Source organism: Nicotiana sylvestris, chromosome 2 (genome assembly GCF_000393655.2).
Source record: "Nicotiana sylvestris chromosome 2, ASM39365v2, whole genome shotgun sequence".
Taxonomy (NCBI): Eukaryota; Viridiplantae; Streptophyta; class Magnoliopsida; order Solanales; family Solanaceae; genus Nicotiana; species Nicotiana sylvestris.
The window spans coordinates 51,279,344-51,300,763 of record NC_091058.1 but is presented as its reverse complement, the minus strand read 5'-3'; the positions used below and the strand labels follow the sequence as shown (position 1 = coordinate 51,300,763).

Sequence of the window (21,420 nt, the reverse complement as noted above, 5' to 3'; positions counted from 1 at the left end):
GTAGGCACGATGGGAGTAGATCTAAATGGGTCTTTCTTTTTCACTCTATTTATATACACTCGGGCCCAATCACTATCTAGTTAATACAATATGTTTTTTTTTTCCTTCCTTCTATTTTTCACATTAATCGGTGAGAGGAGCCGTGGAGCAATGTTAAAGTTGTCTTTGTATGATTTATATGTCACGAGTTCGAGTCGTGGAAACAGCCATTGATGTTTTGCATTAGGATAGACTTTCTATATCACACCATTAGGATACGCCCTTCCCTGTACCCTACATGAACGCGTGATGCCTTTTGCACCGGGCAGCCATTTTTATTTTTCGCATTGCTCTTGGCCTTCTTTTTCACAAGGTAAACAATATAAAAATACAAAATATTTTTGTTTTATTATATATTATATTTCGGGATTATTCACATTTTTATCATTAGCAAATAGTCTCGTATTAAATAATAACTTTGACGCAGTTGCAACATGAGGTATAACGAAAGGTAATTTTATATAATAAATAAAAATTACATGAGTAATTTTAAATATTTTTACTTAAGTGTATTGGTGCGTAGAATCCACCGGAGATTCACTAAACTCAAGGGTAAATACGAGATGATTTGCGTAATAAAGTCACCTAAGAATAACAAAAAATTAAAACTGAAATATTTTGTATAGTAAATGGTAAATTTGAATACTTTCCTTTTTGCAATAGTTGCAGTGCTTTTCATTTAGTTATCAAAAATTCTAACTGAAAAATATAGAGAACTGTCAGTAATTTTTATTTTATTTTAAATATTGGCTAGACTAGAAAAGTGGTCAATGAGGGTAAATATAACCAATAAATGTAGTTGTTTTTTTGTTGTTGAGTTTAAGGGGCCTTATGAAGTTCATGTAGTTTTACTTTTATTTATTTAATTAATTATTTATTTATTTTATGCTCACATATTTGGTAGGGAACGGATAGGTATGGGACAGAAAAGGGAAGTGATTGACATTTAACGTAAATTAAACTGAAGCTGGTATCGCTGGTAACTTTGTTGGATTAATGATTTGTTTTCTTAAATTCTATAAAAGTACTTGATATGTTCTAATCATTTGGAAATTTAATCAATTCTAGAATTAGTTAAAATTGGATCTTTTGGAACAATATGCAATAAATAAACTTCGATGTAACGAACTTGATACAAATTTCCGATTAAATTAAATTATATATAATAAATCCAAATCTCATATATTTCAGGCGTTGTTAATTAGTTGTCGTTTGCGGGAAGTGTACAACTTGCAAAACATTAAGCACTTGAAAAAAGAAACAAGTGACTATCTTTGAGAATTTTCTTTTTCCAACCCTCCTTTGGCAGTACATTTCAACTTCGCTAATCAGTGAATTATATTAGAGAAAATAACGGCAAATAAATCGAAGGAAGATAATGATACTGTGTACTTGTATAAGTAGCGAAATGCATTTACAAATTAAGTTAATTGTTCTTAAAATCAAAACATACCGTAGTCATTAAAAAGGACACCAAAATTGGTGAAATTCAAAAATAGCCAGATTTACAATTGGTCGTTCAAAAATAATCCAGTTTCAAAAGTAATCGAAATTTAGCCATTTTTCATGTAAAGATAAATTTGAGCGAAAATACTGTTCCAAACCTCAAAAATACGCCAGTACATTATGCTGGGGTTCCAGCATAAGTATACTTGAACTCCAGCATATTATACTGGAGTTCCAGGATAAGTATGCTGGAATTCCAGCATAATATGATGGAGTTTTAACATGAGTGCACTAGAACTCCAGCATAATATACTGGAGTTCCAGCAAGTATACTGGTCCAGCATAATATACTGGAGTTTGGAGCTCCGGTGCTCCAGTCTCCAGTATATTATACTGGAGCTAGCAAAGTATACCGGTCCAGCATAATATGCTGGAGTTCATACACAGGTGCACCAAACTCTGGTATATTATGCTGGACCGGTCTCTGTTGCAGCAAAATAGTGGTTACTTTTCATTGACTTGGTAAGCGCTGGCTATTTTTGAATGACCAGTCCAAAAACTCGCTATATCGTACTATTTTTACCACCAAAATGGTCGTTAATCAGATGCGTATCTAGGCTTTAGATTCTACGGGTTCAACTTTTAAGGTTTTTACCATTCAAGCCCTTGTGTTTACCTCGAAAATACGAGTAACAATTAAATTTGATTAGTGGTTTTAAAGATATGTGATTTAGTTCAATACCAATTAATAATCAAGAAATATGAAGTAGAAATGAAAGATAGAAGTGAATCAAACCAATGTTACTTAGCAGTAGTGACCTCGAGGTAGCTTAGGGCAGTAAGAACAATTAAGTAATAAAAATTAAGCAAGAACAATGGAGCTAAAGGACAATGCTGATGAACAGTAGGCAAAAAGGCAATCGTACAATCATATTTCGGGATTTGCGCCATGACTTTGGGGGCGTAGCAGGAATATAACTTATTCTAGTACAAATCCATAATGGTACTATTTTGAGGTCGAGCATACCCGAACTCGGTATGCATCATGCTTCACCTTCGAAATCGGGTCTGGTCCCTCGAGCTCGAACTTGGTCTTACCCGGACTTGGACTTCGGACGACCTCTCAAGTATCTAGATCAAAGGCACTCGATCTCGACCGTATACAGATAGTCCCTATGTTTCTTAGAGTAAAATGATAAGAAACGATTTGAACCCCAATTTTCTCGAACCTCTTATGATGAAGTAGTTTCCGTGATGCAAGCGTTTGTAATGACTGAAACGTCTCGTCGGTCCATTTCCCCAATACATTGAATGCACTCCAGTATTGGTCAGCCACTAATGCCGCCGAACCGTTATTGCCCATCTATAAATATAGGGCGATTCCTTTATGTAAAGAATTTTACTCTTTCTTTACATCTTTACCATCCTCATCTCTTTCTCTAATTACCCGTTTCCACCGCCTCTTCAAGCGCCAGAAAACACCAAGCTCTTGTAAGAAACACCACATCTTTGCGCAACCCGTATTCTTTAGATTACAACCATGGCTAAAAATTCCAAAACGATCCCTAAAAAGATAAGGCATCATCTTCTTCTACCTCCCGGCCGGTCAAACCGGTGGTGCCACAAACACTTGAGGAAATCACCCCCGGTCCTTGCATTATTAAGAAGGACTTTAGTATTGAGAATCCTCCCGACGTCCCAGGCCGTTGCGAGCACGCATCTTGATATATTAGCTTGATAACAAAGAGGCTTATCAAGGATGTAAAGAAGGACTATGGCTGGGGAGATAAGGTCGAGGTTCAAGTCCCGAGCCCCAATAAAAGCATTACTACCCACGTGGAGGGGTTTTTAAGTGTTTACACTTAACCCTTCACACTGGTCCCCTCGATCTGGTGGTGATCGACTTCTGTAAAATATACGAAGTCACCCTCGGTTAGATTCACCCCTCTTTTTGGCGTACCGTGATCATGTTGCGGTATTTTTTTGAGTAGGCCAAGGGGTTGAAATTCACCCTCAGCCACCTGATTCAATTGTATCGGCCCCAGTTATTTTGAGGGCTTATCAAGCTGCAACGTCGAACAAACGAAAGCCTTCTTTGCTAGTACTGATGAAACCAAAGATCTGGGTTAGATGAGCCTGTTTGTTAAAGTAAGAACCTTGGATGTCATTCCCGAGGATAAAATGTCATTCCTGGAGAGGTGGAACTTCAATCGTAAGTGGAGTTCGTTTTCCCAATATCTATTCATGTTCTGCTTTCATATTTCATAACGTCTTTATCCTTATTTTGGCAGCCAATTCCTGGGTGCCCCAAGTAGTTCCCGACCTCAAGGATTGGGTCCGAAAGTTAGCTGCCACCTCTTCCTATGATAAGCGCAAGTGGCATGAATTATCGAAGGGCCAGTGGTAGGCCAAGAACCACAGTGAGTGCTTTTCACAAGTTTTAAACACTATTCGTATATTATTGGCGTCAACTTACTAACGTTTACTTGCACAGGCATTGGTGATGCAACCGAGATGAAGCCGGCTCTGCCCGGGGAAAAGAAAAAGCCTTCAATCCCGAAGGCTGAGAAGGACAATAAAAGAAAAAGGGTTTCGAAGCATGAAAACCCTCAAGACAAGAAAACCCCTGCTCGAAGGCTACGGAAAAGATTTGCTCAAACAGGCGAAGATTCGGCCCATGATTCCCCGGATGATGAAGAAAATGATGGTGAAGAGTCAGCTTTGGTGACTCGAACCAGGAAACCAGTCGAGGCCGACAAGCCTTCTGAACTGGAAACCTCATCCCGTGGTGAGGGAACCCAAAGGAAAGATGGGGGCAAATCCCCCGTGTCCCCGGTGGTTGAGATTGTCCCTCCATCTTCAACAACTATACCGGAGGGGGTAAATGCTGAGAGCCCCGAAGCTAATGAGAACGCCTTGAGTAAAGAGCTCGGGATCGCGATAACAAGTCACTCCCTTTATTTGCCAACTTATTCTGTGGGAATCGAAAAAGCCAACGCTCTACGTATGCCCGATCTGAGCAAGGTCATGGAGGCCGGTTCCTTTCGGGGTTGCTACGCTGGGATTGAGGATGCCAATGACCTTAATGATGCATCCACCATCTTTTAAAAGGATCAACATCTCCTCTCTAAGGTAAGTATTTACTTCCATTATTGTAATTTTCTCTTTCTTTTTCTGTTGACTAATATGTCTATATTTCACATATAGGCCATCGTAAAGTTTAGAGCTGAGCTAAGCCAATGTGAGACCGAGCTCAAGAAAGTTTCAGGAAAAGAGAAAGCCCTAAGGCTCCTCTGCAGCCAAAGGGAAGAGGAGCTTAAGAATCTCCGGACCGTATTGGCCAAAGCTCAAAAAAGCGAGTCTGAGCTAGATGAGCAGGTAACTGTGATTTTAACAGAGTTCGGCCTTATTGGCCCTACTTCGAAGACTATCACTTTGATATCTCAGCTACAGCAAAAGCTAGAGATGATTGGGCAGCTCCGGGGCAAAGTTGATCAAGTTAGAGCTGATTGTCATCAGTGGAAGAAGAACATGGATCAGCTTGCTGCCGATAAGGAAGCTACTACAGCACAACTGGCCTCGACTGAAACTCAGCTCTGAGGTATTGAAGCGAAGGGTCTAGCTCAGGCCAGAAAAATCGAGGAGTTAGAGGTTGAGCTAGCTAAAGCCCGGGCCGAAGCTGCACAGGCTAAGGCTGAAGCTGAGAAGATGAAGGTTGCGACTAATAAATCCATTGCCATATACTTGAGGGAAGCCACAGCCTTTGAAGCTAAGTTGAGGGAGGCCTCCGACCGGGGAAAATGGAGTAATGAATTGGCTAAGTGCCAAGCCCGTAAGGAGACTCTCGAAGAAATCCATGCGCGAGGGTTCAACCTTGCCGAGGAGATAGCCGATGCAAATGTGCGGGAAACCGATGCTAGGTTTCTTGTCTCCTCCAATGATGAGGATGTGGCGAATGGCTCCGAGGATGAGGAAGGTGAAGAAGATGTTCCCGAAGGAGAGGAGACTCCCGAAGATAGAGCCGCTGAAAATGCAGTTTCTGAAGATGACGCTCTCAGGGGTGTAACCCCGAAAATAGATTATTTTTGTGCAAGAGTCCCTTGTGGGCGTTGTAAATATGTTTTGTAAATTTCCCTTATGAATATAAAGTATCTTTTTGCTCTATCCTCGACTTGTGTTGAATTTTATTTTGTCTCCGTTTGTGGAAAATTTTGATGGTTCAAATGCTCAGCTCGAGTATCTTTTTGTTCTCAGAATATAATAAACCCTTAGGTTTTCATTACTCAATATAATAACCCTTAAGGTTTCAGATAATCCTCGATCTAAACTTAAGTCAATTTGATGCGAGCTCGGAACAATGAGACTCTTGGGTTCGAGTGAGTGAGAACGGAGTCTCGGACTCTTATATGCTTTTGGCCCTTGAGCTCTTTTAAGCTGGCCCTTAGGCTTTTATATATCGGCCCTTAGGCTCTTTAAAGTTGGCCCTTAGGCTTTTTAAGTTGGGCCGTCTCAACCTTTAAAATGGCTATATAATTTTTCCCTCATTTTGGCTAAAAGAATTAGAGAAAAATTTGTTATGCCTCAGCATATGTTTTTGTACCCGTTGGATTTTTCGAAGGTTCGACGTGTCGGAACCTTATTAGTAATTTGTTTGTGTAAACATAATCGAATATCTCTCGATGTTATCGAAGCCTTTGGATTATTTGAGGGCTGAATTTATTGAAGCCCTTTTCTTTTGCCTAGGGTAGCCTGATTTAACCAATTTTTTTAATGTTTTAAGGCCTTTGATTTATAGCGGAAGTCAGACGTCTCTGAACCGCATTATTTTGGCCGTAGCCTTTAGTATGGTCGTAGCCTTTCTGAACTTTTTTGAAAAAGTTAGTCCACGAGTATATTGGCCTTGGCCTTTGTTTTGAGGGGGTGCCTCCTTGAGGTCTTACGAGTCCGAATTTCTGATGACTCGGATGTATTGACTGTCGATGACAGTCCCCAAGTATTTTGGGGCGCATTTGGGTTTTGGCTCTTTAGCTGGTTCCTGTAGGATTGTAAATGTAGAGCTCATATGATAGTAAACCTCTTTGAGGCACAAAGTGTTTTTTATAACCAGAATGCTTCTTCAAATAATCGATACACACGTACATGTTTTGTCGTCGGGGCTCGACTATTCTATATGGACACGGTTCATTTGACCATTTGGCCCATTACAAAGTTCTCCTATCGAGGCCCTCTTAGGCGTAAAGTATTTTCCTTGAAAATATAACCTCCGAGGGTGATGCCCCCTAGTATTCGAGGTTGATTGAAAAGAAGCCTTGGATACTGTTGAGTTCTCCTTAGGCAGCATAAAAATTTTGCCTCATTATAAACCTTGCCGGTAAAATCCATTTGGGACAAAATCCGATCTAAGAGAAAAAGAATACAACGCATGCTTTAAAACCTAAGGCCTTCGTATAAAAAACGATGCCTTCGATCCAAAATCTGTAATGAGTTAGTTTTAAACTCAAATGGACAAAAGGATAAAATCATACCTTAGCAGTAGTATCGTTTGAGCAATGATATGTTCCAATTGTTTGGCAGTTGTTGACCTTCCATTGTGCTAAGTTTGTAAGATCCTTTACCGACAACTCTGAGGACTCGGTACGGTCCTTCCCAATTCGGGATTAGTTTTCCTTTATTTGGTCTCGAGTATTGAGGGTGACTTTCCATAGTACTAAGTCCTCGATTCCAAAATGTCGAAGGTTGGCTCTTCTATTGTAGTATCTTTCGATCCTTTGCTTCTGCGCGGACATCTGAACAAGTGCCGCTTCTCGCCTTTCATCTAACAATTAGAGGCTAGCATTCATGGCCTCGTGGTTTGACTCCTCCAACACCTGTCGAAATCTGGCATTGGGTTCCCCGACCTCGACGGAGATAAGGGCCTCAGAACCATATACTAGAGAAAATGGGGTGGGCCTCGTGCTAGACTTCGATGTTGTCCGATATTCCCAAAGGAACTCGGGTAAAACTTCTCTCCATTTTCCTTTTTCATCATCCAACCTTTTCTTCAAGTTATGAATGATAGTTTTATTTGTTGAATCGGCTTGTCTGTCTCCGGTTGGGTGGTATGGTGTCGATAAAATCCTCTTTGTTTTATGCTCTTCGAGGAACTACGTTACCTTGCTACCGATGAATTGCTTTCCGTTGTCGCACACAATCTCGGCGGGTATCCTGAATCGACACACGATGTGGTCCCAGATAAAGTCAATGACTTCTTTTTCTCGGACCTTCTTGAAGGCCTGTGCTTCCACCCACTTTAAAAAATAATCCGTCATAAACAAAATGAATTTAGCTTTACCTGGGGCCGTTGGTAGAGGGTCGACTATATCCATTCCCCATATCATGAAAGGCCATGAGGATAAGACTGAATGGAGTTGTTCTCCGGGCTGATGGATCATCGGTGCAAATCATTAACACTTATCACATTTTTTGACAAATTCCTTAGTATCTTTTTCCATGTTGTCCCAGTAGTATCCTGCTCTGATAATTTTGCGGACCAAAGATTCGGCTCCAAAATGGTTCCCACAAGTGCCTTCGTGGATTTCTCGTAGAACATAATCGGTGTCCCTAGCCCCAAGCACACCACCAATAGTCCATCGAATGTTCTTCGGTACAATGTTCCATTTTTGTCTAATGCAAACCTAGCAGCCTTGGCTCGCAGGGACCTCGATTCTTTGTGGTCTGATGAAAGTTTTCCATTCTTCAAATAGTTGATTTACTTATTTCTCCAGTCCTACGTTAAACTTGTTGAATTTATCTTGGTATGACCCTCTTCAACCATAGACTTTGATAGTTGAACGACAGTCCCCAGGATGATGTTGTCTTCTTCGACCGAATATCCCAGATTAGCAAGTGCATCAGCCTCGCTATTTTGTTCCCGGGGTACGTGATCCAGAGTCCACTCTATGAAGCGGTGCAAAGTTACCTGTAGCTTATCTAGGTAACGTTGCATTCTATCCTCTCAAACCTCGAAATTCTTGTTTACCTAATTTACCACCAATAGAGAAAGTGGCTTCGATGACTTCTACTCCCAAGCTTTTGGCTAGCTTGAGACCTGCAATCATGGCCTCATACTCGGCCTCGTTGTTAGTTAATCTAGGAGTTTTGATAGATTTCCTAATGGTATCACCCGTGGGCGGCTTTAAAACAATGCCGAGATCGAACCCATTCACAATCGAGGCGCTGTTTGTGAAAAGGGTCCATACCCCCGCCATTGTACCCGAGCTTAGTAGGAGTTCTTTCTCCATTTCGGGCACGAGGGTTGGTGTAAAATAGGCCACAAAGTCAGCTAGGATTTGAGATGTGATGGCCATTCGGGGTTGATATTCGATATTGTACTCGCTAAGTTCGACGGCCTATTTGCCCAATTGGCCCTATAGCTCGGGCTTATGCAAAACATTTCGAAGGGGGTATGTGGTTAGTGCACATATATGGTGGCATTGAAAATATGGTTTTAACTTTTGAGATGCGCTTATCAACGCAAGTGATAATTTTTCTATGTGAGGGTACCTAGTTTCAGCATCTCTTAGAGTTCGACTTATGTAATAAACAAGAAATTGCGTATCTTGCTCTTCTAGAACTAGTACCCCACTTACCGCTATCTCAGACACTGCCAAGTATAGATAAAGGTTTTCATCTACCTTTGGGGTATGAAGCAAAGGTGGGCTTGACAGATATCGCTTCAATTCTTCTAAGGCTTGTTGACATTCCGGGGTCCATACGAAATCTTTTTTTTCTTTTTGAGCAAGGATAAGAACCAGTGACTCTGATCTGATGACCTTGAGATGAATCGACCCAGAGCGGCTATTCGACATGTTAACCTTTGCACGACTTTCACACTATCCACGACAGTGATGTCCTCGATGGCCTTGATCTTATCGGGGTTAATTTCAATGCCCCTATTCGATACCATAAAGCCGAGGAAACTCTGAAGGCACATTTTTCCGGTTGAGCTTCATGTTGTATTTTCTCAAAATTTTGAATGTTTCCTGCAAATGATTCAAATGGTTCTCTACGCGCATGAACTTAACTAACATATCATTAATGTAAACTTCCATTGTTTTACCTATTTTTCCTTCAAACATTTTGTTAACTAGGCATTGGTATGTAGCTCCTGCATTTTTTAGCCCGAAGGGAGTCCCAAATTTTGTAATAAACGAAGTATTTTCCTGGTCCCCCGGGTTCATCTGAATCTGATTATACCCAGAGTAGGCTCAAGAAAAGTTAGGATCTCGTGGCCGGCCGTGGAATCGTTCATACGATCAATGTTGGGTAGTGTGAAAGAATCTTTCGGATATGCCTTGTTCAAGTCCTTATAATCTATGAACATTCTAAGTTTGTTTCCTTTTTTAGGGACTACAACTATGTTGGCTAGCCACTTGGGATACTTTACCTCCTGAATAGATCCTATTTTAAGGAGTTTGGTTACCTCGTCCTTTATGAAAGCGTGTTTTACCTCGGACTGAGGCCTCATTTTTTGCTTCATCGGTTTGAACCTGGGATCGGTGCTTAGCCGATGCGTGGTTATCTATGGTGGAGTCCCTGTCGTATCTAAATAGGACCAAGAAAAGAAATCCATATTATCAATAAGAAACTAAATGAGTTTTTTCCTGAGTTCGGGAGTCAATCCCGTCCCCAGGTATACCTTTTTCTCGGGCATGTAATTGATCAAAATGACCTCCTCCAGCTCCTCGATAGTTGATTTGGTAGCATCGGACTCTTTGAGAATGACGAAGGTTCGGGGAGTAAGGAAATTCTCATCTTCGTCTTCGATTACCTATTGTTCCGATTCCATCGGGGCTGGAGGCAGTAACTGCTATTTGGCCGCCTGTGTACCCCCGACGCTTGATTTCTCCAAGGTCGAAGACTTTGGTATCGACACCACCTCCTCGATCGCAAATATCTCCTTTGCAACATGTTGCTCTCCGTAGACTATTTTCACTCCTTCCTCTATCGGGAGCTTCATCATCTGGTGAAGAGTTGAAGGCACTGCCCTCATATTGTGTATCCATGGTCTCCCGAGGAACGCGTTATACCTCATATCACTTTCGATGACATGGAACTTCGTATCTTGTATGGTCCCAGCTATGTTTACTGGAAGGATAATTTCTCCCTTTGTTGTTTCGCTTGCCATGTTGAAGCCATTCAAGACCCCGGATGCAGGTACAATTTGATCTAATAGGCCAAGTTGTTCCACGAACCTCGATCTGATTATGTTTGCCGAGCTTCCTAGATCCCCTAAAACATGTTTAACTTGAATTTTATTCAAAAGGATAAAAATTATCAAGGTGTCGTTGTGAGGCTGAGATATGCCTTCTGCTTCCTTATTACAGAATGATAAGATGTCCTAGGGCACATAGCTCCGAGTTCGTTTTTCTCTAGTGATTGATACTTTGGTGCGCTTGAACACAGGTCGTTGAGGGACATCAACTCCGCCAATGATCATGTGGATTACATTTTGTGGTTCTTCTTATTCGTTTTTCCATGCATCTATCTCCCTGAAGTGATTCTTATCCCGATCACTTAGGAATTCTCGAAGGTGGCCCTCATTGAATAACCGAGCCACTTATTCCCTTAGCTGCTTGCAATCCTCTGTTCTATGACCATGTGTGCCATGATACTTGCACATCAAGTTCGGGTTCTTTTGAGAAATATCAGTCTGTATTGGCCTGAGACACTTGGTATCTTTGATTCTCCCAATAACTGAGACGGTCCCTGATGCATCTATGCTGAAGTTGTACTCTGATAATTGAGGGGCCTCGGCGGGGTCAGTGTGCTTATTGAACCCTCTCTTACTCATGAGTCCCCGAGAACTTTAACCTCGATCATTTCTCCGATCGCTTCGAGAAGTGTTGCGGCTCAGCCCGCTGTTCCTTCGATCGGCATATGACTGATACCGTTCTTTATTGAATCTTGGTTCCCGGTTTGTATCCCTCGGGGGCTGGGCTACAAATCTAATAGGATGAACTGAACCCAAGGGGGCTCCCAACTGGTCATCCTCGACCCTTATATTCGACTGATAACGATTGTGCACATCCGACCATGTCACAGCTAGGTATTCAATCAAGTTTTGCTTCAACTGCCGAGACGCGATCGAGCTCTTTTCATTCAGACCCTGCATAAAGGCCTGTACTGTCCAATCATTGGAGATCGGTGGTAACTCCATTCTTTCCATCTGAAACCGGGACACGAACTCCCTTAACATCTCGTCGTTCCTCTGCTTTATCTTGAAAACGTCCGATTTTCTCGTGGCCACCTTTATGGCCCCGGTGTGTGCTTTCACAAAGGTATTTACTAGTATAACAAATGAATCGATGGAGTTAGGATCCAAGCTATGATACCAAATCATGGCTCCCTTTGATAATGTTTCTCCAAACGTTTTCAACAAAACTGACTCGATTTCATCGTCATTCAAATCATTTCCTTTGATTACGCAAGTGTATGAATTAATATGCTCGTTAGGGTCGGTTGTCCCATTATATTTGGGTATATCAGGCATGCAAAACTTCTTGGGGATGGGCATTAGAGTCGCGCTTGGGGGGAATTGTTTTTGTATGAACTTTTTGGCGTCTAAACCTTTCAAAACTGGAGGTGCCCCTGGTATCTGGTCTACCCGGGAGTTATAAGTTCCACCTTCTTATCATTTTCTTCAATTTTCTTTTCTCCGAACTCAATCCTCTTAGCTAGTTTCTCGAGCATTTTTATAATCGTGGGGTCAATCCCCAAGCCGCTTTCATCGGGTCTCTCTAGTGCTGGTTCAGTATGCCAAGTGTTTACTGGTTCGGCTGTGTTTGGGGTTCTATTCTGACTCTAGAGTTGAGCGATGACAATTTGTTGAGCTCTCAGCATCTCGAATATCACTTGGAGGTTGACTTCCCCTTCTTCCATTCCTTGTGTTCCTTGGCCACAAGGCCGGGCTTCCCTGCGTATATCTGCTTCGGGTTTCGCGTCTAGATCTGCATTCAAAGAAATGTATGAACTAACATCAACAGGTTCCATATCTGGCATTTCCCCTAGGTTTATCGGCGGTACAACGACTCCTGCGTTGCTGTTTTCTCCAAGACCTTCGTTGTCGTGAATGGGTGCGTTTTGTGAGCGAGACATGTTTCAGCCTGAAAATCAACAAATCTTGACAAGAAAAAGTATAAAAACAACGTGTGTACGAGAATCAGTAAATAAATAATCACTATTATCTTTAGCCCTACAGTGGCCGCCAAACTGTTTACCTCGATAATACGAGTAACAATTCAATTTGATTAGTGGTTTTAAAGATATGTGATTTAGTTCAATACCAATTAATAATCAAGAAATGTGAAGTAGAAATGAAAGATAGAAGTGAATCAAACCAATGTTACTTAGCCGCAGTGACCAGGAGCTTAGTGACCTCGAGGTAGCTTAGGGCAGTAAGAACAATTAAGTAATAAAAATAAAGCAAGAACAATGGAGTTAAAGGACAATGCTGATGAACAGTAGGCCAAAAGGCAAAGCGTGTATTCTTTTCTTGATTATTAATTGGTATTGAACCTTAGTGACCTCGAGGTAGCTTAGGGCAGTAAGAACAATTAAGTAATAAAAATAAAGCAAGAACAATGGAGTTAAAGGACAATGCTGATGAACAGTAGGCCAAAAGGCAAAGCGTGTATTCTTTTCTTAGTGATGATAAGATGATCTTACAAATAATTGGGTCCCCTTTATATAATAGGAGAGCCCTCAATAAGGAATATTTCTATTTACAGTAAGGAATATTCTTGGTACAACTGTCTAACCGCCTATTATAGAATTGTACAATCATATTTCGAGATTTGTGCCATGACTTTGGGGACGTGACAGGAATCTAACTTGCTCTGATACAAATCCATAACAGTACTATTTAGAGGTCGAGCACACCCGACCTCGGTATGCATCATGCTTCGCCTTCGAACTCGGGTCTGGTCCCTCAAGCTCGAACTTGGTCTTACCCGGACTTGGACTTCGGACGATCTCTCAAGTATCTAGATCGAAGGTACTCGATCTCGACCGTATATTCCATGTATATTTTTAAAGTTATGGGTTTAGACCTACCATTTGTTACAATTTTAATGAATTTTTATACATAAATTTATGCTTCGCGGCGAAAGTGCTGGGTTCAGATGAACTTGGCTGGCATACTCTGCATCCGCCTCTATCGTTAATATCGTGCAACCACTAGAAATAATTATGGGAAAATGACACTGTATAGCCACTTTAAAAATAATATCCGAAAAATGTATAAAATTTATATATTTTTTGTATATATATACATTCTGTATGTTATATACAAAAATTATACAAATTTTATACACTTTTTCAGCTATCAAATGTAAATAGTTTCTACACTAATAATTATAAGAAAAATGCCCGAATTTGTTGATGTATTATTCAAAATTGTTCAATTTTGTCCCTCAGTTATATTTCTATATCATTCATACTCTTTAGCAAATTGTCTCATAATGTCCTCGCCAGTAATATAATTTCAACATGAAATGTGTGGACTTCAAGTGTTCACATACTTACAGAAAATAAAACTAAATTTACCGCTAACTTTTAAGTATGAATTAAAATCACCCTCAAATTGGAGCTTCGATCAAATGGCGAAACCACCTAGCTAATTCCATCTTGTCCACAAGGAAGATGATTCGAAGTTAGACTTGAAATAAGAATTTGTTCATTTGAATCCCTTTGTTGATCAAACAAGAATGCACACTGAGAACACTAATAGAACATTCTCCTTACCTCTACTGACCAATTAGTATGCAATTGTTGTTGTTGTTGTATTTTCACTAATGAGAAATTATTGGAAGTAGAAAGCATCTCCATTAGGTATAAAGAGGAAACGAGAGAAAACATTCAAAACGACCAACTTTCTTTTTTTCTACTCTGGAATCATTGAAGAGAAAAATTATTCCATTGATATGGTTCATGAAATCTTCCTCCATATTCGAAAACTTTATGAATTCAGGAAATGTGTTTCTTTACTGACACTAAGGAAATGCATATATATCACGTCGAGAAAGAGAACTCTTATGTTGTTAGTCACATCAGAAAAAGAAGAAAATAATGCTCTTGTTGAGAGTCGAACTCAAGACCTCCCGCTTACTAAACGGGTGCTCTAACCAACTGAGCTACAAGAGCTGGATGTCTACATGTTTCTGTTAGATTTATATAACTTATTCTTAGAGCAGAGCATTCGGGAACTACTTTCAATCTCTAACTATTTCTCCACCATTCTTTTTTGTGTTGTTACCAACTAATGTCACGTTTCCGTGAAAGGAGAGTCTTAAGACACAACATATACAGGAAAGTAAGGAGAAGGGGAGTATTTACATTTTGTTTTAATACAGTTTTTCTTTTCATTGTTAAGGACTTTCAAACCGAATATATGAACACATAGCCCCATATGTTGTGTCAATAGACATGATCGATTTATACTTTCAGATTAAAGAATTCAGCCACTTGGACAAAATCATTCTCAACGGATGCCCTGGATGTGAGAGCTGATCGAGTACCACATTAACAGGAGGGGTTAACCTGTTAACTTTAAAATGAGAAATTATATCTTCAATTAACTGATTACTTTGTGCCTGTAATTTTACTTACGAAAATTGTTCTTGTACGATACATAAATGAATCAAAAAAGTTTTAAAAGACCCGCAGTGGAAACATAAACTCATGTCAAGAGCTCCACCATGCATTTTTCTCTAAGGAGAACATCTCACTCTCAAGAAACACCGCAACTAAGTGTTCTTTCCTCTAGAGGCGGATCCAGGATTTGAAGGTCGCGGGTGCCACTACACATTATCCACTAGCCACAAAAATCGAATAGGAAAAATGGATCGATTAAGTTAGTTTTTAATTAATCCAATTAAGTTTTTTATTCACGAATGACCAAATAAGTTCGCTTTTAGTTCAACTTTTTTACACTTGATTTAATTATATTCTAGAATAAAATATAAAAAAATAATATTCGATGAAAGCCGCCTCCAATTAAAAAAAATAATCTTAAGGAGTATCTTAATTATTATATATTCTTGTGTTTGATTTGATTAACTGATTGGGTTAATTGTTTTTTGATTTAACTGTCGAGTTATATGACAATTATTTTCAAAACAAAAGTTTTAAATTTTCAGTCTGAGAATCAATTCAAAACCTATATTAGTAAGTTTTTTTTTCTTCAAAAGTCAATAAATAATACAACTCAAATTATACTCCAATACATAAATTAGTGTTGTATTAATAAAAAGATATAAGCTACATATTATCAAGAATTATTTAAAATTATGCATCAAACAAAATTGCTCATAAAATAAGGTATAATTTTAGGTAGCAAAATGAAGGCTAATGTAAGAAAATTTTAAAAAGATAAAAGATAGAGAGAGTTAGTATCAAATAACAGAAGAGGATCTTACAAAAAAAAAAAAAAAAAGCAGAAGAGGATCTTACCAAAAAAAAACAGAAGAGGAAAGAGGAGGAAAAGAAAAGGAAGAAGAGGTAAGGGCCCAAGCCCAATGGAGAATAAAGAAAACTGAGACTAATAAGCAGGAAAAAAACTAAAAGAAATAAAATGCCGTTGCACTGACTGGAACCTGAACCGCGAAAGCCTAGGAGACACTTCAGAAGCGACGCAGAACCACGGTACCCGAATACTATTTGCGTATTCCGGATGCCACTTTAAATATATAACCTATTTTTCATAGATATCAACTTACTTACTAAGAATTTTTGCCGAAGCGTGCGGGTGATGTGCCACCCCGACCCTCTAAGGTAGATCCGCTTCTGCTTTCCTCCAAAAGTGAAACAACAAAATACAAACGAAAGGAAAAAGAATGGAGAGATCCCAAAGATGCGGAAAGAAATATCATCAACATATGAAAATTCACAATTAAGAGGATTTTTAAAAAAAAAAATGTAGCTCAAAGTAACAATATAAAACAAGAAGATAAGTAGAATAAGAGAAGAAGAGATAACTTTCTTATTTCATCATGTATTCAAGTATGTCTCATATTACATTTCATGCCTCTATTTATACTATTACATAAAAGGTTACAAAAGGATTGTCTTAAACATGACATTAACAATTGAGATCGTGAGGGAAGATCATGGGGAGGGGTTATGGAGGTGTGAGAGTTACAATCATAATAGTGATGAATAGTGGGAGGTTATTTACATCATGGGTGAAAGTAGCAGGAGTAGTGGACATCCACAATTACTATAGGTTTTACAACACTTCCCTTGGATGTCCAAAAATAGATAATATGCCTCATTAAAACCTTACTAAGAAAAAACCTTGTGGGAAAAAATCTTAGTGAAAGAAAAAGAGTACACATATCTGTTTGCCTCGTTAAAAAGTTTACCAGAAAAACCCAGTGGGACAAAACCTAGGCTAAGGGAAAAAGAGTACAACGCGTATCTTACTCCCCCACATAAAAACATCACTTTATATCTCGAAGATGACGCATTCCAATATCCTATCTCAACTTCTCAAATGTTGAAGTAGGTAATGCCTTATTGAACAGATCAGCCAAATTTTTACATAAACAAATCTGTTGAACATTAATTTCACTATTTTGTTGAAGATCATGGGTGAAAAAGAACTTTAGTGAAATGTGCTTTGTTCTGTCTCCTTTGATATATCCTGCTTTTATTTGAGCAATGCAAGCAGCATTGTCTTCATATAGTGTAGTTGGATTATTTTTTTCATAAGAAAACCATACATTTCCTGAATATGTTGAGTCATTGATCTCAACCAAATACATTCCCGACTAGCTTCATGAATGGCTATTATCTCTGCATGATTTGAAGATGTGGCAGCTATTGTTTGTTTCATTGAACCTCATGATATAGATGTACCTCCATATGTAAACAAACAGCCTGTTTGAGATTGAGCTTTATGTGGATCAGGCAAATAACCTGCGTTGCCATAGCCAATTATTTCTGACTTGAATTCATTAGAATAAAATAATCTCATATCTAGAGTTCCTCGAAGATATTTAAATATATACTTAACACTATTCCAATGTATTCTTGTTGGAGAGGAACTAAATATTGCTAATAAGCTTACTGCAAAAGCAATATCTGGTCTGGTATTGTTAGCAAGATACATCAGTGCCCTAATTGCACTAGCATATGGAGTTTCATCACCAACGAGTTCTTCGCCATTTTCTTGAGGTCAAAATAGATCTTTATTTATGTCAAGCATTCTCACAAGCATTGGGGTACTCAATGGATGTGCATTATCCATGTAAAATCGCTTTAAAACCTTTTCAGTGTATGTTGATTAATGGAGAAAAATTTCATTTGTTACATGCTCAATTTGTAGGCCAAGGCAAAATTTTGTCTTACCAAGATCTTTTATTTCATATTCTTTCTTCAAACACTCTACAGCCTTAGGAAGCTCTTTAGAAGTGCCAATGATATTCAAGTCATCAACATACACAGTTATGATGACAAATTCAGATCCAGACCTCTTAATAAAGACACAAGGGCGAATAGGGTCATTTTATCCTTCCTTTAACAAATACTTGCTAAGGTGATTGTACCACATCCTCCCTGATTGCTTCAATCCTTATAAGAATTTCTGAAGCTTTATTGAACAAGTTTCCTTTGAACTTTTATGTGCTTCAGGAACTTTAAATCCTTCAGGGATTTTCATAAAAATTTCATTATCCAGTGAGCCATATAAGTAGGTTGTGACAATATTCATCAACCGCAAATCAATATTTTCATGGACTGCCAGATTTATTAGATACCTGAAGGTAATTGCATCTACCACATGAGAATATGTCTCCATATAATCAATGTCAGGCCTTTTCGAAAATCCTTATGCCACAACTCGTGCTTTATATCTTACGACTTCACCTTTCTCATATTGTTTTTTCACAAAAATCCATTTGTACCCACTGGCTTGACATCGTCAGACGTTCGGACTATTGGTTTGAAAACTTCACGTTTTTCGAGTGAAGCCAATTCCGCATGAATTACATTTTTTTATTTTGGCCAATCATTTCTCTTTCTACATTCATCGACAGATTTTGGCTCAAGATTCTCATCTTGTTGCATTATTTCAACTGCAACATTATATGCAAAACTGTTGTCAGTAACATCATTATTTCAATTCCACCTTTTTTTCTGTAAAGACATAACTTATTGAGATCTCTTCATTTTCATTATTTTCAGGTACTAGAATTTCCTGTGAGATCTTATCAATTATTATATCTTAATGCTCCTCTTGAGCAATTGCCTCCATGTTATGATCAACTTGATCATTTGCTCCTTTCTTTTTTCGGTGATTCTTATCCTTAGAACCGATTGGTCTACCATGTTTAAGGCATGACCTAGACTTATCTGCATTATGACATTGTCCAGTTGGGACATCAACTCGAATTGGAGCATTTATAACTGGAATATGCGATTTAGTAACCCGTGGAAGATTAGTAAATGCATCTGGCAATTGATTTGCAATATTTTGCATATAAATAATCTTTTGAACTTCTTGTTCACATTGATTTGTATGAGGATCCAAACGAGATAGAGATAATACATTCCAATCTATCTCTTTTTCAACTGTTTATTTTTTTCCCTAATGTTGGGAAAGCTGATTCATCAAAATGACAATCAACAAATCTAGCTGTAAACAAATTTTCTGTCATAGGCTCCAGATATTTAATAATAGAAGGAGATTCATAACCAACATATACTCCCAACCTTCTTTGGGAACCTATCTTTGTGCGTTGTGGTGGAGCAATTGGAATATATATCGCACATCCAAAAATTCTTACATGGGAAATATTTGGCTTGTGACCAAAAGTCAACTGTAATAGGGAGACTTCATGATAACTGGTTAGCCTTATGCGCACAAGTGCTACTGCATGCAAAATAACATGTCCCCATACTGAAAGAGGAAGTTTTGTCCTCATTAACAATGGTCTAGCTATTAATTGGAGGCGTTTAATTAATGATTCTGTTAGACCATTTTGAGTATGAACATAAGCAACCTGATGCTCAACTTTTTATTCTAGTTGCCATACAATAATCAGTAAAGACCTGAGATGTAAATTCACCAGCATTATCAAGATGAATTATCTTAATTGCATAATTTAGAAATTGTGCTCTTAACCTTATTATTTGGGCCAAGAATCTCGTAAATATCATATTACGAGTTGACAATAAGCACACATGTGACCATCTTGTAGATGTGTTTATCAAGACCATAAATACTTGAATGGTCCACATGGAGGGTGTATTGGCCCACATATATCACCCTGTATACGTTCTAGAAATGCAGAAAATTCAATCCCAACTTTAGCTGCTGATGGTTTAATAACCAATTTCCCTTGAGAACAAGCAGCACAAGATAATTCCTTCAATTGAAGAATCTTCTTATTCTTCAATGTATGCCCATTTGAATTCTCTATTATTCTGCACATCATGTTAGAACCGAGATGGCCCAATCGGTCATGCCAAATGATAAAATCATTAGAAGTAGTAAACTTTTTGTTTACTATGGCATGTGATTCAACCACACCAATATTTGTGTGGTACAACCCAGAAGAAAATGCTGGTAATTTTTTGTGCACACATTTTTTTCACTTTTATTGTAGTAATATAAAGGTATTCAACCTTTCCTTCGTTAGAGGTCTCAACATGGTATCCATTTTGGCGAATAGCTTTGAAACTCAACAAGTATCTTTGAGACTTACTACAATACAATGCATTATTAATAGTTAATATCGTTCCTCCAGGTAGTAATAAGGCCGCTCTTCCAGAGCCCTCAATTAACTTTGTACTACCAAATGTTGTATTAACATAGGCCTTTTTCATAACCAAATAAAAGAAATATTTCTTTTCTCTTAATATTGTGTGAGTTGTAGCACTATCCAAAAGGCATAAATCTTCATTACTCATCCTGGATCTAATTGAAGACTGAAAATTTTTATTTTCTTCATAAAAAAATAAAAGTACACCATGAGAAATACGAAAAACTAACAACACCAACAACAACATAAGACAACTTAAGTACTACTTGAAAATAAAAACAACTTTAGAACGAGACAAAAAAATACTGAAAATAAAAATAACAACATAGTTGCATTCCCCAGTAAAATGATCAAACTTTAGTTTTGATCTCCGAAGAAGTCTTCAACTTCCAAATGAGTAAGATCATTGAGGCCTTTAAAATCATCATCATTCAAAGAAAGATTTGCCTCGGCATTGTCATCATTTTTGTTTGAAGGCCCTGCCTCAAAATTATTTTTAAAGATCAAGTGATTGTTGATACCCAATTTTTTTTCACATATTTTCAATATGAAAAATAACTTCAAAATGACATATATATGCATATATAAGTATGCCTAAATGTTTAATTATCTTTTTATAATTTTTAAGGATTTCTAAATCAATTTATTTCCCTTTTTTATCCATAAAATCTCAATAATCATTTCCAAAGTTATTATTTTGATGATTCATTTATTGTATTTTTATATTTATGCTAAAATATAGCTAATGTAATTTCTGCATATTTTTACAAATTTATTTAGTATTTTTAAGCTAAATTGCATATAATTAAAATATTAGCCCTTTTAAGGTTTAATTAAGTTTTACATTTATAAAATGGGATCATGTATTTTTAAATCGCCAATTATATATTATAAATCATTTTAGTACTTCAATTTATTTCCAAAAAATTATTTACTATTTTTTATAAATTAAAAAGGAAAAATTGGCTATTTAAATAATAGCCCATTGGTATTTAAATTCTAGCCTAAATTAAACCTCAAATCAGACCCAATTTCCTCGCCCCAATTTCAATTAAACCCGACCCCAACCCAGTTTAACCGGCCCAACCCGGATTCCCCACCTACCCTTTTAAATCCAGGCCGTTGATCATTT

General features: G+C 38.2%; 1 non-coding gene across 1 annotated transcript; it reads right to left on the bottom strand.

Moving 5' to 3' along the window:
- Positions 1-14,593: 14,593 nt before the first annotated feature.
- Positions 14,594-14,667, bottom strand: TRNAT-AGU (transfer RNA threonine (anticodon AGU)). The gene has a single exon. It is a non-coding gene; the product is annotated as a tRNA-Thr (tRNA).
- Between the last annotated feature and the right edge of the window lie 6,753 nt (positions 14,668-21,420).